This window comes from Podarcis liolepis (assembly GCF_965112155.1).
Source record: "Podarcis liolepis genome assembly, chromosome: 11".
In the NCBI taxonomy this organism is placed as follows: Eukaryota; Metazoa; Chordata; class Lepidosauria; order Squamata; family Lacertidae; genus Podarcis; species Podarcis liolepis.
In genome coordinates this window covers 37103297-37109759 of record NC_139565.1, presented here as the reverse complement: position 1 = coordinate 37109759, position 6463 = coordinate 37103297, and the positions used below count along the sequence as shown (strand labels likewise).

Below are 6463 nucleotides of genomic sequence, written 5' to 3'. Positions count from 1 at the left end.
TCCGTAAGTCCACCTAAAATGTCATGCATTTCAGACACAGAAAACTTCGTGTAGATGGGCACATAAGAAAATTGCATAAACATCTGTTTCTCTGCAACTATTCTGTTGATTATTTTCATAATCAAAAATGTCAGGCACACTACTTTTGACTGTTATATATATTTTTGAGATATTTATGCATTACTCTGCAACTTCCTTCCTGGGGAAGCTAGACTGGCTCCCTCCTTGTTCTTATGCCAGCATGTGTCTTAAGACCTTCTTGTTCTAACAGGCTTTTGAAACTTGACTGCTTTTAATGAAAGGGCTGCTGCAGTGCTGTTTTTATTGTAATTATTTGTAGGTTTTAACATATTTTATATTTGTATAGTTTACTTGTTTTTTCTGTGTTTTTAGTTATTCTTTTCTTTTTTTTTGTAAGCTGCCTTGAGTCCCGCCAGGCAATATGGCAGGAAATAAACAAATGAGTAAGTAAATACAGCAATAATAGTAATAAGGTGCATAGTCCTTTATTGGCTACAGCAGAAGCGGAGCTCATTTGGCTTTCTGCATGTTACTATGCCACAACTCCCATCAGCCCTAGCAAACAAAGTCAGTGGCCAGCGATAATAAACAAAATTACTGTACAGTGGTACCTCGGGTTAAGAACTTAATTCATTCTGGAGGTCCGTTCTTAACCTGAAACTATTCATAACCTAAAGCACCACTTCAGCTAATGGGGCCTCCCGCTGCCGCCATGCGATTTCTGTTCTCATCCTGAAGCAAAGTTCTTAACCCAAAGTAATATTTCTGGGTTAGTGGAGTCTGTAACCTGAAGTGTATGGAACCTGAAGCGTATGTAACCCGAGGTACCACTGTACTCTAATAATATCTGGAGGGCCAAGGATTTCCCACACCTTCTACTGCATGGATGGCTTGAAAATTTTGACTGAGGATTGAAACCAGATGTTGTCAGCAGGGGCGGTGACTTATAAAAAATATTGGGGGGGCCCATACCGGGGTCCTGCCGCTGGTTCGCTCGGGTAGCCGGGAGAACGCAGTTCGAGGTGGCGGTGTTGGGGAGAGACCCTCGCTCAGGGCGCCACGAGACTTGGCGGCCGGCGGCCTATCTGGGGGGGTTTGGAGCGTATTTCGGCGGAGCGATTGGGGAGGAGGGGGCTTGTTGCCGGATTCTTCAGCTGAGCCGGAGATCCGCTGCTGGGGGTCCCTGGGCCGAGTTGTGAGCACGGCCTGCTGAAGGGAGATCCAGCCGATTGCGCGACGGGGACGGCCGGGGGTCTCTGGCTAGGGCGCGCGGCTGGCTGGCTGGCGAGGGAGCAGGTGGGGAGGAGGCGGGGGTCCTCACTCTCTTAGGAAACGCACCCGCACGCCCGATTGCCATGAAGTTCGAAGGGTGCGTGTGTGGAATTAAAAAGCAAAAACGAGATACGGGCAGGGCAGGCAAAGAGTTTTCCGCAAGAGGATGGAGGGCAGGTTGAAGAGAAAATCACTCAGGATGAGACAGTCAAATCAGCCATGATAAAATGGGCTCAGGATATTGGGTATAACATCATGTTTGAGGACTGGGAAAGGTTATGGACCACCGGAATGAAATTCACGGCATGTAATGCCTTGAAGGAAAATATTATGAAAATGATTTATAGGTGGTACATGACCCCAGTCAAGCTTGCAAAAATATATCACCTGTCTGATAATAAATGTTGGAAATGTAAGGAGGCTGAAGGGACATTCTTTCACCTCTGGTGGACTTGTCCAAAAGTGAAGGCCTTCTGGGAAATGATCTATAATGAGTTAAAAAAGGTATTTAAGTATACCTTTCCCAAGAAACCAGAGGCCTTCCTCTTGGGCATTGTTGGCCAGAAAGTGTTAAAGAAGGATAGAACTTCCTTTATGTATGCAACTACAGCAGCAAGAATACTTATCGCAAAATATTGGAAGACACAAGATTTGCCCACACTGGAAGAGTGGCAGACGCAATTGATGGACTACATGGAACTGGCTGAAATGACTGGCAGAATCCGAGATTTGGGAGAAGAAACAACGGAAGAGGACTGGAAAAAATTTAAGGACTATTTACAAAAACAATATAAGTTGTATGAATGTTAAAAATTTAAACGATTCGGAAACTATAGCTTCAGCAATTAGATTTGGGAAACAGGAAATTATATTTTAAGTAAGAAAAGGTCAAAATCTAAGGTAATACTATGTTTAATTTAAGATATAAGTAACTGATGAAAAGTATGTTAAATTTAGAGGTATAGTATTTGAAAAGTACAAAATAAGGTACGAAACAATGTAATAATTTGCTGATATCTTTATTATAAAGAATGCAGGGTAAGGGAGATGCGAGGAAGTCCAGTTAGTTATATAAAAAATGTGTTGAATGGTTGGTTTTCTTTTCTTCTTTTTCTTTTTTTCTTTTTCTTGTTCTTTTACTTTTTTCTTCAGTGTATGTTTCTAACTTTGTATTTTTAATAAAATATTTATTAAAAAAAAGAGAAAATCCTTTCGCTTTTCTGGGGCGCAGGGAAGTCTCAGAGCCGGAGGTTGGGGAAGGGACCCCCTTTGCTCTGCCCTTGCTAGCCGCACAGCTGTCCTCCGCGGCTGTGGAGCGGCCCTGCGCCGGTGCCCAGCCCCTCTGGGCGCCCGCTGCGCTGCCAATGACAAGCAGGTGACGTCGCGGGCGGGGAAGGCGTCGCTTTCTTTCCCGATCCTTCATCCTCCAAGTCTTCCAGCCCTTTTTTGGGTTGGAAGCTCGTCTTGTTCACCCTTCACCTTTCTTCACCCTGCGCGCAATTTTCCTCCCTCGTCTCCCTCCCCATTTCTCCTTCCTTCCTTCCTTCCTGACTGACTGACGGGCTTGGGCTTGGGCTCGGGCTTCGGGTCGGGCTCAGGCTCAGGCTCGGGCAGCCACAGCGTCGGCGGTGTTGGCGATCGGCGGCGCGGGGGGATGGCCCTCCCGGGGGAGCCGGCGCTGCTCAGTGGGGTTGCCAAGGAGACAGGCCGGCCGCCCCCCTCCCCCGGCCCGGCGCCCCCCGCCGCGCCGGTGCCCGTTATCGAGCTGGTGCGCGCCGGGCGCCCTATAAAAGCCGCGGACGCGCCCACCGCCGCCCGAGATTATTGGGGGGGCTGAGCCCCCCCAAACGAATTTTTGAGGGGGCTCGGGCCCCCTCAAGCCCCATGGAGTCGGCGCCTATGGTTGTCAGCATCGCCCTTGAGCCAGTACCACTAACTGGACTCATCCACTTCAGCCCCGACTGGGATAGGCGAGCTGGGTAGCACTTCCAGAGACCACCTTCTGCACAGGAACAGGTCAAAGTGCTGTGGACTCACAGCTTAGAGTTGTGAGCACCGGATTCACTCCCACAAGAAGACAGTCGTCGCACAGCAGAGTACAGCAGAGTCTATAAACAACTCGGAGAGCAGCTCTGTAGAATATCTTCTTTATTCTATAACTACAACTATAATACAACTATATACAGAGCTAAATAGGTCTAAGCATAAATGAATGCTGAACCGCACTGAGTGTCTGCAGCTGCTCTTAGCAGCAACCTTATCTAAAGACACAATCTCTCTCTAACACTCAGTCTCTCTCTTTCCCACACACTGACTGACTGACTGATGTGCTGGAGCAGAATAAGTAGAGAGCAGAACACGCCTCCTCCTCTCTGCAGAATCAGCAGACTCCTCAGGAGATTCTTGGATATGGGAGGGGTGAAATCTCCTCAGATGTGTGACCCTTGATGTTTGGTTTCCACACTTTTTTCCTATTCATAAGATGCACACCATAACCGTGTTGTAAGTAGGGGGTGCAGCACAAATGCACACTCGCAGTTCGCAATACTGTGGTGTACTACAAACAGTGTGGCACAATCTTTCATATAAATGAATTTCAAGAGATAGTATTTATGCAGGCAAAATCAGATGCATGCATCTACCTTGACAGCAGGGCATATGTGAAAGCTCTATCTGGGTTTCTCCGCCCCCAGAGTACTGCAAAATAATTTTGAAATGTTTCAAAGAAAAAAAAGCACACGAGTTTTGAACGTCAATGATTTTAGCGTGGAAACAGAAGAGAGCACGGCTTCTTTAAGAGAAAGCACGTGACGTTTTGCACCTCTTAAGCAGAGCAAGATGGCTCTCTTCGAGTCAGGGAAGGTGGAGGAATGTGCCGTGGCTTTGCTCCCCCGGACTTTCAGGCGAAGGCTAGCTTTGCATCAGATCCCAGAAGGTAGTCTGAAAAGGGGCTGGAAGGAAAATGAGCTGGGTGGAATGGAGACATCGCTCAGCCTCTAACTGCTTCTAAATTGAGATATGGAAAGAGAAAGCAACTTGCAAGGCAGTTGCCGCAGGATGAACCCGGACGGAGCTGAGACTGCCAACTGGAGGACGAGGATGCAGAACGACGACAATCGTTGAATCCGAAAAGCAAGATTCTGCAACCACTTAGCAGTGAGCAGCGGCGGGCACTTTGCAGCACAAACAAGCAAACGCAATTCTTTACTCAGAAGTAAGTCCTGTCGGAATTCAGTGGGATTTACTCCCAGGCATTGGTGTGTAGGCCTTGGTAACCAGTACGTAGTTCTAGTCTCTCGCAGATCATAAAACATCTTCCTGTGTCTTGTGCACGGTGTTTGTTTTTTTTAATGTTAAAAACACGTTAGACTTGCGGAGTGAAAGTATGCCTCTGAACACGTGCAGTTACTTTTCCTTGCTATTTCTACTCCAGACTGCTATGTATAGGTGTAGTCAGGATTTTTGTTAGGGGGGGGCAGGACTTTTGTTGGGGCGGCAGAAGCGACGTGACTGGTCAGTTAAGTATTCCTATAGTTTTGTTTGATGGGGGGGAGCAGCTGCCCCCCCCCGCTCCCCTTAGCTATGCCCATGCGGCGGTGTAACGTGAATAACTCAGGCTAGGACACTCCCCTGTCCTGTAATTGCTCATGTTTCTCAAAGGTATGGAGCGGGGCGGAGCCACAGTCCGGAGCGTTTTCCCGCTTAAGTCCAGTGTTGTCGCGTTACTGGGCAGCAGCAGTAGAGGAAGACGCGCCGCCGCCGCCGCTGCTGCTGCTGCTGCTGCACGCCTCGCTCAGCCCGCTCCATCAGTGCAGCAAGGTGAGGTGTTGAGTGGCCTTGTAAGTGGTGAAAACTAAGTACCAGGTAAAACGAATACATCAGAGTGTACTTCTGACCCGTTTTCTAAGCGCTGGGAGTTAATGCTACCTGGACTTGTGACATTTTTATTACTGCACCCCCCCCCACCTTAGGTAAGTGTTTTAGGATGGGATGTTGGAGGAGACAGACCACTAGAAAAGAATCACTTTAAAGCCCATATGATTATAGTAGTTTGCTAGTACCTGCTGCTAGTTTGTCAGCCCTCAGACAATGTGGGCTCCTCTTAAAGGGAGGTTTTTACAGCAATGGCTTGCTACCAGCAAGGATTTTAGGGTGAAAGGGTTGAACTCTGTAAACCTTGGGGTTTGCTCTAGTGCTCTTCCCTCCCTCCCTCATCCTAATCACAGGAGTACACAATCTAAAAATACTTGCTTTCATTGAAGGAATTTTCAAGTAAAGCAAACACACTTCTCTGTGGGAACATTACTAGGCTCTTTCTTTCTAGCTTATGATATTGAGAAGGCACGGGTGGAGATTTTCCATGGTATGGGAGTTCCAAGCTTAAGGTTGTGTTGGTTGCAGAAAAAGATTGAACCAAGACCTTGCTCTTGTCCTGGTTGCATAAATTTTATCAAATGCTTTCTTAAATGCATGTGATTAAATGGCAAGTTACGGAGGTTTGAGAAAATAAGGCAGTTAAATGTACTGCATTTATTGGTTACAGCCTCCAAAATCAAAACTGCAAAAGCAAGTCCTGTTCCTTTGACCTGTGTAGGAACTCTATTGCTGGTTGCATATATCTTTTTCCCCAAAACCTAATGACTGCTTAAGGGTGTAGATTTTGTAGTTATGCAAAGCTCCCATTACAGTGTCTGTACAAGGAGCCACAAGCTATTTTTTTTTAGACAAGTCATACCATAGGCATTAATCCTTAAATGTTATCTTCTCTTTATAGGTTGACTGAGAAGCTGTGAAAGTTGGATCCAGAGCTTTGACACACTAGAAATACCACGTTTTCATGCAAAGCAAAATGTGGACAACCCAGATTTCCAGACTATCCCTATACCTTTAACCTGTAACTCTTTTACTCTGCCAGGCATCATGATATTAGGATGATATTGTGAGATTACACTTCTCTCTGCCCTGAAGTTAAGAGGTCATTCTGGAACTACCCTCCAAGAGATCAAAGGAGTCAACATGGCTTTGTTCTACTGTAGACTAGTTGGGTAGAAAAATATTCCTAGTTCTAGTCTAAGTATGTATTTCCTACAATAAACTACTTGGTTACTTTTTTTACAAACAAGCATCTCTGTGTGTGATTGCAAGTTAAAAGTCTGCTCTCTAACCAGGA

General features: G+C 46.4%; 1 long non-coding RNA gene across 1 annotated transcript; it reads left to right on the top strand.

Annotated features, from left to right (window-relative positions):
• The first annotated feature begins 3243 nt into the window (after positions 1-3243).
• LOC310688731 lies at positions 3244-6407 on the top strand. Its single transcript, XR_014517089.1, has 2 exons — positions 3244-4507; positions 6068-6407. It is a non-coding gene; the product is annotated as an uncharacterized lncRNA (long non-coding RNA).
• Positions 6408-6463: the final 56 nt, after the last annotated feature.